We start from the raw sequence: 10463 nt of genomic DNA, 5'->3' as shown, positions 1-10463 counted from the left end.
AAATTCAGTCCCTAGAACTCTAAGTGGAAGGGAAGAACCTATTCCTCATAGATCTTCTCTGACCTCCACATGAGTGCCATGGCATATACCTACCCTTCTGACACGAGCGTGTGGCCCTTCTGACACGCGCATGCGCACGCACGCACGCACACATACGATAATAATAAAATAAAAATTAAAAAAAATCTCCACAGCACTCTATAATTGTTAGATGAACATTGTTACGTTGGGACCCAGAACCTTCCTTTTTTTGTGAGCCTTAGCTTCGAGGAAGTGGTTACCTTGGCTGCTTGCTCTCCACCAGGAAGTCCTGCTATACAGGAGGCCAAAAATGCAGTGTCATCAAGCACGGCACCGGCTGAAGCGCCTGGATCTGTGAGGCAACATCAACCTCGCGTCGCTCTTGAAGTTGATGGTCTCAGGTGTTTTGTCATAGGAACGTGAAACTGGCACAGTCCTGTTTGAGGACACCGAGAAACCACCGCCTTTCAGAACAACGCAAGGAAACACAGTGAGCTGCGCAAGCGTTGTTGAGCTCCAGGTCGATGCCAAACTCATTGCGCGTGTTCAAGTCCGCAGAGCCATCGAGACCACAGCAAGGGCCCGCCTCAGCTCACTTGGCATTTGGAGGTGACGCACTTTCTGCCCCAAGCCAACTTCCTGGGTGAGTTGGGTCATCCACCTGAGAAAACTCCAAGAACTGGCACCAGAACCTGAGTCTTATTCTTCAAAAGGTTAAAAAACAGTGAAGGTCAAATGTCCCCAAAGGCGATATTGTTTTCATTTCAGTTTATAAAGTCAGCAGGAGATACTATCTGAAAGGATATTTCTATGTGTTTTATTTTCATTTGGGGATGAAACTTGTTTTTATTTATAATCTCCCCGGAGGAATTCAAACCCCAAGGGGGATAAATTAACACTGGTTTTTTAATATCAAACATCATCAAACTCCCCCGTGCGGATATCATGTTATTAAAATGAGCCCTGTGTGTGAGAGCGTTCTATCTGGTTACCCTGCACACTGGGTCAAGCTGCTCAGAATCAATGGGAATGAATAATTAATTAAAGAGAAAAGAATATTCCTTTTAAGTTCCAAGACACATTAGTCATGTTCTTTTCTCCCTTGGCTTCTCCCTACTTCCTCTTTCTGCTCTTCTGTCAGGGTGAACCATTCACCCCATAGTTTATCCCTTCCTCTCTGGCTCAGAGTAGCCACGATGTCGGCCCAAACACAGGCAAGGAGCCAGTGTTCTCTGAAGGAGAGGCTTCAGGAGACGAGGGCAGATGCTGTTCTTTCCTCAGGAAAAGGGCATCGTAGGCTCCTAGAAATACCCTATTTCCTTCTGCTGGATCCGCCACCACCCAGACTGGCCAACAGGAAGAAAGCTCTGGGCTTCCTGACCAAAGCAAGGCAGGCTTCAGACAGACTCTTCCCATGGAAGGCTTGTTTCTTCCAGTTCTTTACTTCAGTGAGACACAACGTGGTTAGTCTCTGGGCAGTCCAAACCCCAGCACCATCCACGCTATCTGGCAACCTTTGACCTGAAGACTCTCCACTCCAAGCCTACAGGATCCCATTCGATGTTTTCAACAGGTGTCCCCAGTCGTTTGAGAAGAACGCTCTACAGATGTCTTCTTGCAAACAGACACTTTGTTTTCTTTTCTTGAAACTATGACACCTACTTGAAAGGAAATAGAGATAAATATATTAAAATATGAATTAGTAAAAAACGATATCTTTACATACAAACAAGACTTACTGAGACCAGCCAGCAAACAAATTCAACTCAGGTCAAAAAGTTGAATTATTATTATTATTTTTTTCTGTTTTGTTTTTTAATAGTCTGAACTGATGAGTGGCTTTTTCCCCCCCCCCCGAAACCATTTGATATCTCTAGCAAGTATTGTTCAAGACAGGAAAATAATCAGAAACAGTTTCTCTAACACCAACCCAAATAAGGTCTCTTGACAATTTCTGAATGCCTCATACAGTCCCTTAAGCAAAAGCAAATGACAGCGTCTTAAAAGAAAGAAAGAAATTGAAGATTGCCCAACAGAATGACTCCTTCTACTGTTTCTTTAGCTGCTGTCACTGCATTTTCTTTTCTTAAAAACTCATTGAAAAGCTGCAATGATTAATTTGAACTTTTTATTTGGTTATTTCTCATCTGGGATTTTTGGCAGTAGAAACATAAGAACTTAATACTTTGTCGTTTTCCACTGTTTCTTGGAGACAGTGTGTCAGTTAGCTCAGGCTGGACCTCCAACTTCAGACTCTCTTGCTTCTACATTTTGAGTACTAGGATTATAGGTGTGTGTGTGTGTGTGTGTGTGTATAACTTAGGGCACAGGGCATACTAGGCAGAGCAGGACGGTTTCCATGCCACCACTCTCAGAATATTTTCATTTCTTTCTTTTTTTTTTTTTGGATTTTTTTCGAGACAGGGTTTCTCTGTAGTTTTTGGTGCCTGTCCTGGAACTAGCTCTTGTAGACCAGGCTGGCCTCGAACTCACAGAGATCCGCCTGCCTCTGCCTCCCAAGTGCTGGGATTAAAGGCGTGCGCCACCACCGTCCGGCTTTTTCATTTCTTTTTTTTTTTTTTAAATATTTATTTATTTATTTGTTATGTATACAATATTCTGTCTGTGTGTATGTCTGTAGGCCAGAAGAGGGCACCAGACCTCATTCCAGATGGTTGTGAGCCACCATGTGGTTGCCGGGAATTGAACTCAGGACCTTTGGAAGAGCAGGCAATGCTCTTAACCTCTGAGCCATCTCTCCAGCCCCCAAGTTTCTCACATTGGCCCGTACGGGGATCGAACCCGCAACCTTGGCGTTATTAGCACCATGCTCTAACCAACTGAGCTAACCGGCCACTTCATTTCTTTTTATAAGTATTTTTTCCTCCCAGGGATGAGAATGTGGTGGTGTGAATAGGAATGGCCCCCATAGATCATATGTTTGAATAGTTGGCCTGTAGAGTTGGCACTGTTAGGATGTATGGCTTTGGTGGAGTAGGCGTGGCTTTGCTGGAGGAAGTGGAGGCGGGCTTTGAGGTCTCATATATGTTCAAGCCACATCCAGTGAGACAGTTCACTTCTTGCTGCCTGTGGATCAAGATGTAGAACCCTCGTCTGCTTCTCCATCACCATGTCTGCCTGCACACTGCCATGCCTCCTGCCATGAAGATAGTGGACTAAGCTTCTGAAGCTGTAGGCTAGCCTCAGTGGAATGTTTTCCTTTATAGGAGCTGCTGTGCTCATGGTGTCTCTTCACAGCAATAGAAACCTGACGATGCTACCTGGTATCTCATGAGCCTGGACATTAACTGTTGTTTATTTTGAGCCTTGAGTTCATGAGCCTCAGTTGTTCCTCATTACCGTCAATGACAATACGTCATCCTCCACAGACTTTAACAAAACAGAATTTTCTGACTGACTGCTTATGAGTATTTATCCATGACTCAGGAAGGGCTTAATAGGATGAAACCCGTCACTCCGTAAGTTTATTATTATTTTTCTTTCACTAGGATTTATTTCTATTTCTATATATTTGATTTATGTCATGGTGTTGCTATTTTATACTCATTTGCATACATTTACTCATAGAAGTCAGCGTGAAAACCTGCACAAGGGGCTGCAATTTTAGACCCAGACATATACTGTGTTATCCAACTGGGAGATAGGAATAGATGTGGAGTGGATGCAGTCACTGTGCTAGTATCTGCAGCTAAGACAAGTGAAACAAAGCTCCACGTTGCCTTCACAGTATTCTGCTAGGTAAGAGAGACCAAACAAAGGAAACACACTGGTTATATTGAGAGAAAGTAGACTAAGAAGCCAGGTGTGGTGATGAATGCCTGTAATACGTGCACTTGGGAGGTTGAAGTGGGATGATCAGGAGGTCAAGGTCAGCCTTGGCTATAATGTGAGTTCCAGGCAATCCCATACTACATAAAACTCAGTCTCAAAAACAAAACAAAACAAGGGGACTGGAAAGATGGTTCTATAGTTATAAGATCACTTGCTGCTCTTTCAGAGGACCTGGCTTGGATTCTCAGCACCCACATGGCTGCTTAAAACACCAGTTACTCCAGTTCAATGGTTCTTTTTTTTTTTTTTTTTTTTTTTTTGGTTTTTCGAGACAGGGTTTCTCTGTAGCTTTTGGAGCCTGTCCTGGAACTCCCTTTGTAGACCAGGCTGGCCTCGAACTCACAGAGATCCACCTGCCTCTGCCTCCCGAGTGCTGGGATTAAAGGCGTGCGCCACCACCGCCCGGCTCAGTTCAATGGTTCTAACTTCCTCTCATGGCCTCCCCAGGTGCTAGCTATGCACTTGGTACATGTGTGTTGCATGTAGGAAAAACTCACATTCACTTAGAAAAATAAAATGAAACAAAAAAGTAAGAACAAAGCCAGGTGTGGTGGTGCAAGCCTTTAATCCCAGTACTCGGGAGGAAGAGGCAGGAGGATCTCTGTGAGTTCAAGGCCAGCCCAAGACTCCTTAAGGTCAGCCAAGTGAGACCCTGTCTCCAAGGCAATTGGGGGAGAATAATGACAGCAGTGTGATGTTAAGGACTTCTGGGGTAGAGTCAGTTTTCTTTAACCCCTGGTAGGTTGACCATATTCTAGTACACGGTCCCATTCCATACGTATATGGGAAACACAAATTTGAACCAGTGGTCTATAAAAAAAGGGGAGAGAAACCATAAAGATGGGAAGGGTGGAGTTGGGAGGAGTTTGGTGAAGGAGTGGGAGGGGACTATGAACAATGCATTGGATGCATGTATAAAAGTCTCAAAAACAAAAAATAAAGCTATGTGTTTAGATAAAGAAAGACAGTGTGACAGGGTAAAGGCTGCCCATCTCTGGGGCTTGCCGTGGACAGGGTGTACCACTGACATGAAGTATCATTCGGCTCCGGAGTTCCATTTTACAGATTAGGAAATCCAGACTAGAAATTTTTAGCTGCTAAAATTGGTGTTTAAACCCATATCTGAAAGCAAATCCATGTTTTTATCTCTGTAGTATTGCCTGTCTGATAGTGTTGGACCTTAGAGTCCAAACACCGAGGAGAAGGAGTTGCCCCAAGAGACCATCTCTCATCACAGCTGATGTAAAAGCATGATGATTTTATTAATTCTGTCATGAAAGGGTCTTCTAGCATTTGGGAGGCTAGAAGACCCCGAATGTCTAGTACAGGCTATTTTTAATGGGAAAAACCACAGAAGGAAGGGGTGTCTGGGGGTTGTTCTTTAACTTTTATGATTGGCTTATTCAAAAGGGCTATTAGGGGCTGGAGAGATGGCTCAGTGGTTAAGTGGCTAAGTGGCTCTTCCAAAGGTCCTGAGTTCAATTCCCAGCAACCACATGGTGGCTCACAACCATCTGTAATGAGGTCTGGTGCCCTCTTCTGGCCTTCAGGCATACACACAGACAGAATATTATATAATAAATAAATAAATATATAAATATTAAAAATATATTTAAAAAGGGCTATTACCAATAATTGGCTGGAGAGTGGTTGCCAGATCAGATGAGGTAAGGGAAAACACTTTGCCTCTTTCCCAGGGCCTAGGTCAAACATCAGTCAGTGAGTCAACGCCTAAGGGTTATCTTGCCCCCATTCAATAACTGAGGTCTATTTGGAGAACATTCACAAGGACTCAGGGAGATGATGGAACGTTCCCAACATTTCAGTACGTGTGTGGGCAATTGTTAGGTCCTTGGTTCCCAGGGGGGAAGGGGGGAGCATTACTGCTGAGACTGAGAGTTGTCAGAAATGGCTTCAGGATTGTCTTAAAGTTCTACAATAGAATAAACCATTTTCCTTACCATTTACACATTAAATAGCTAACCTCTTCAGAACTAGAGCAATGTTACCAGTTTGCTTTGTATCCCTTCAGGGTCTTGCACAGAGCAGAACTTAACTGCCCACCTTCACCCTAAACTGGAGCACCACATGTCCTGCTAAAAGTGCATATTCTTGGCTATGCTAGATCTTAGAAGGAGGGCATTAACTGATGGGCATTGTCTTAATTACGGTTTCTATTGCTGTGCAGAGACACCACAACCACAGTAACTCTTATAAAGGAAAACATTTAATTGTGGTGGCTTGCTTTCAGTTCAGAGGTTCAGTCTATTATCATTATGAGGGGGAGCAAGGCAGCATGCAGACAGACATGTTGCTGGAGAAGGAGCTGGAAGTTCCTACATCTTGACTTAAAGGCAATAAGAGGTCTGTTTCACTGGGTGTGGCTTGAGGATACGTGAGACCTCAGAGCCTGCTTCTACAGCGATATGCTTCCTCCCACAAGGCCATACCTACTCCAACAAGGCCACACCTCCTCTTCACAGTGCCTCTCCCTTTGGGGGGCATTCTCTTTCAGACCACCACAGTAGCAAGTTGCCTTCTTCTCGGGGTTTGCAGCCCCTCAGAATTTTTTCAGATTTTATAATGTTCATTTGGTCTAACAAAGAACCACTCACCCCACTCATCTGTGGCTTTCACAGACAATAGACTGTTATTCTTCAGATTCTGGAGGTTGGAAGTTGAAGATCAAAGTGCCAGAAAAGTTGGTGTCAGGGAGCGAAGGAAGGTGATGCTTTCCCTGGCGTATAGATTGTGCTTTACACAGTGAAAAGGACCAAGAGTCTTTGGAGCCTGTTTTCTTTTTTTTTTTTAATTTATTTATTTATTAAGGATTTCTGCCTCCTCCCCGCCACCGCCTCCCATTTCCCTCCCCCTCCCCCGATCAAGTCCCCCTCCCTCATCAGCTTGAAGAGCAATCAGGGTTCCCTGACCTGTGGGAAGTCCAAGGACAGCCCACCTCCGTCCAGGTCTAGTAAGGTGAGCGTCCACACTGCCTAGGCTCCCACAAAGCCAGTACGTGCAGTAGGATCAAAAACCCACTGCCATTGTTCTTGAGATCTCAGTAGTCCTCATTGTCCGCTATGTTCAGCAAGTCCGGTTTTATCCCATGCTTTTCCAGACCTAGGCCAGCTGGCCTTGGTGAGATCCCAATAGAACATCCCCATTGTCTCAGTGTGTGGGTGTACCCCTCTTGGTCCTGAGTTCCTCGCTTGTGCTCCCTCTCCTTCTGCTCCTGATTTGGACCTTGAGATTTCTGTCCGGTGCTCCAATGTGGGTCTCTGTCTCTGTCTCCTTAAGGGTACTAATCTTATTCATGTGGGTTCTCTTGAGTTAATCTTCTACCAAAGACCACAACCCTAATATAACCATCTTGGGGGTTAGAATTTCAACATGTGAATCTCAGATTATACAAACATTCAGTTCATTGTATGTACTTTTTGTCTCAGGCTGCCACCTCTGCTTTTAAGAAACAATATGTAATTCTCCAGATTTTCATTAGTAATGTCATAAGGATTTCTGGCTTCAGGATTACAAGAGCTTAACCAATGATTGGGAAGAACATTTGGCAGTAAAGCATTTTTCTGTTGAAGAATAATTGGAATTCTGGGCCCTCTGTCTTGTCCCAAGACGTTCTCCTTTTGACCTGTTCGAAAACAGAAAGAAAAAACCAACAACATCATGCTGTATGTACGCAGAGTTTTCATCATGGATAACTGTGAGGAGTTAATCCCCGAGTGTCTGAATTTTGTTAGAGGAGTGGCAGAGTCTGAGCATCTTCCTCTAAACAGCTCCCGTGAAATGTTGCAGTAAAGCAGAATTTTGAAAGTTATCAGAAAGAATTTGGTCAAGAAGGGCTTAGAACTATTCACTGAGCTGGCAGAAGATAAAGAGAACTACAAAAAGTTTTTATGAACAGTTCTCAAAAATTATAAAGCTTGGATTCATGAAGACTTTCAAAATCGGAAGAAGCTTTCAGAGCTGCTGCGATACAACACATCTGCTCCTGGAGATGAGATGGTTTCTCTCAAGGACAATAGCACCAGAATGAAGGAAAACCAAAGGCACATCTACTTTATTACAGGTGAGATCAAGGACCTAGTTCCTAATTCAGCCTTTGTGGAACATCTCCGAAAGCATAGAAGTAATCTATATGATTGAGCCCATTGATGAATATTGTGGGGATGTTATGGGGAGAGTTCATTCCATTTGGTGAGACAAAGGTATTACAGAATATACATATTATGTCTGTGAGATTTTCCTATGACACCCAACCTACAGACGTGGTATTCAGTGAGTGCGAGGTAGACACTGACAGCTAATTTATATGTTTGCTGGTGGAATGCTATGAGGCTTATTCAAATCCTCCATTAGAAATTTCTCAAGATTTTGGGGGCTGGGGATGTAGTTGAGTGGCAGAGAATTTGTTTGGCACATATAAGGCCCTGGGTTTGATTTTTGGCACTGCAAAAATAAGACAGTAAAAAGTTGTCTAAAAGGGGGCTGGAGCGATAGATGGCTCAGTGGTTAAGAGCATTGCCTGCTCTTCCAAAGGTCCTGAGTTCAATTCCCAGGAACCACATGGTGGCTCACAACCATCTGTAATGAGGTCTGGTGCCCTCCTCTGGTCTGGAGGCACACATGCAAGCAGAACCCTGTATACATAATAAACAAATATTTGAAAAAAAAAAGCTAAGATCTTAATGCCTGTTTCTTGAAAATAATGATTGACTATATCAGTCTGCCAAATTTACTCAGGTTGAGTAAAGTAAAATTATTATTTTTTTTTAATTTCATCTTTTTTTTAATTTTATTTTTTTACTTATTATGTAAACAACATTCTGCCTCCATGTATGCCCGCACGCCAGAAGAGGGAGCCAGATCTCATTACAGATGGTTGTGAGCCACCATGCGGTTGCTAGAAATTGAACTCAGGACCTCTGGACGAGCAGCCAGTGCTCTTAACCACTGAGCCATCTCTCCAGCCCCGTAAAATTATTATTATAATTACTTTTGAGACAATGTCTCTCTGTGTAGGCCTGACTGACCTAGAATTTGCTGTGCCGACCAGGTTGGCCTAGAACTTACAGAGATCTGCTGGCTTTTGCTTCCTGGGATCAAAGGTGGGCACCACCATATCCAGCCTAAAGTTAAAAATTTTAATGTGTGCTTAATTTTTCTCTGCAGTACCCCTCAGATTCTCATCGTGCTGGTGGACATTATACAGCAGTCCCCAAGTGAGACTCTGGATCCTGACAGGATAGTCTAAAGCCTTAATTCAAACATTCACTGTCTAGAGGCAAGTCCAACATGCAGCATTTCCTAATCATATCTAAAGACAGAATCCCCTTTAAATATAGAATACAACACGGAGACACTAGTTCTGTGATTGAGAGAAGAGTATGCTATTTGAGATACTCTGTGGGCTGCTTGACTTGGATCATCTCTTCATACTTTGGTTTCTTCATGTGTGGGAATAAGACATAAATCTCGTCCAGTTGTTGGCAAAATAAAGAGGGCCATGAAATCCCAAGGATTTTTATAATATGTAATATTGTGGTAGTTGCAATGTAATTGGCCCACATAAGCATGGCACTATTAGGAGGTGTGGCTTTGTTGGTGGAAGTGTGCTATTGCGGGGGTGGACTTTTCTATGCTCAAGTTACCCCCAGTGTCACAGTTAACTTCCTGTTGCTCTCAAGATGTGAGACTCTTAGTTCTTTCTCCAGCACCATGTCTGCCGGCATGCCGCCATGCTCCCCGCCACGATGCTGATGAGGATAATGGACTAAACCTCTGAACCTGTAAGCTTCCACCTCAATTAAATGTTTTCTTCTATAAGAGTTGCTGTGGTCATGATATCTCTTCACAGCAATAGAAACCCAAGAGAAATATGTAATGCTAAAATACATAATTTTGTAATATGTAATTGCTAATGTTGTGTGCAATGGCTGAATATTTGTCCTTATGTACTGGACTTTGCCGAGTGCCTGCCTAAAAGTCAAGCTGAGTTCAAACTGTTAGCCTATGATTCAGCTTTAGAATGACAGAGTCGGGCTGGAGAGGTGGCTCAGAGGTTAAGAGCACTGACTGCTCTTCCAGAGGTCCTGAGTTCAATTCCCAGCAACCGCATGGTGGCTCACAGCCATCTGTAATGAGATCTGGTGCCCTCTTCTGGCATGTAAACATACATGGAAGGAATGTTGTATATATAATAAATAAATAAATCTTTAAAAAAAATAGAATGACAGAGTCCCGGGGGGGGGGGCTTGGTGGCGTGCTTGTAATCCCAACACTAGAGATGCCAAGGCAGGGAGGTTGTGAGTTCTAGAAAGAAAAAAAAAGAGAGAAATAGAATGCGTGCAACAAGAGAGCAGGTGGGACGTTCTTTCGGGAGAAGAAAGAGATTAGCAAGAGGGGGAAGGGGAATAGAGGGGAGGAGAGAGGGAGAACAAGAACAAAGCACAATACACACCTATAAATTTACTTTTATATGTAGATATGAAAACGTCACAAAGAAATCCATTTCTTTGTGTATTATTAAAAGTTAATAAAAAGAAAACGAAACAATAACAAAAAGATGTTAGGAGGCC

At 43.3% G+C, this 10463-nt stretch overlaps 1 non-coding gene and 1 pseudogene across 1 annotated transcript; one reads left to right on the top strand and one right to left on the bottom strand.

The window, feature by feature from the left end:
* The first annotated feature begins 1217 nt into the window (after positions 1-1217).
* LOC121433156 lies at positions 1218-9139 on the top strand (annotated as a pseudogene).
* On the bottom strand, positions 2803-2876 carry Trnai-aau. Its single transcript has one exon. It is a non-coding gene; the product is annotated as a tRNA-Ile (tRNA).
* Positions 9140-10463: the final 1324 nt, after the last annotated feature.

Source organism: Microtus oregoni, unplaced genomic scaffold, assembly GCF_018167655.1.
Source record: "Microtus oregoni isolate MIOR12 unplaced genomic scaffold, Mior012 000037F_ref0000500, whole genome shotgun sequence".
Classification (NCBI taxonomy): domain Eukaryota; kingdom Metazoa; phylum Chordata; class Mammalia; order Rodentia; family Cricetidae; genus Microtus; species Microtus oregoni.
Note: the sequence above shows the minus strand (reverse complement) of the source record. Positions and strands in the feature narration are given on the sequence as shown.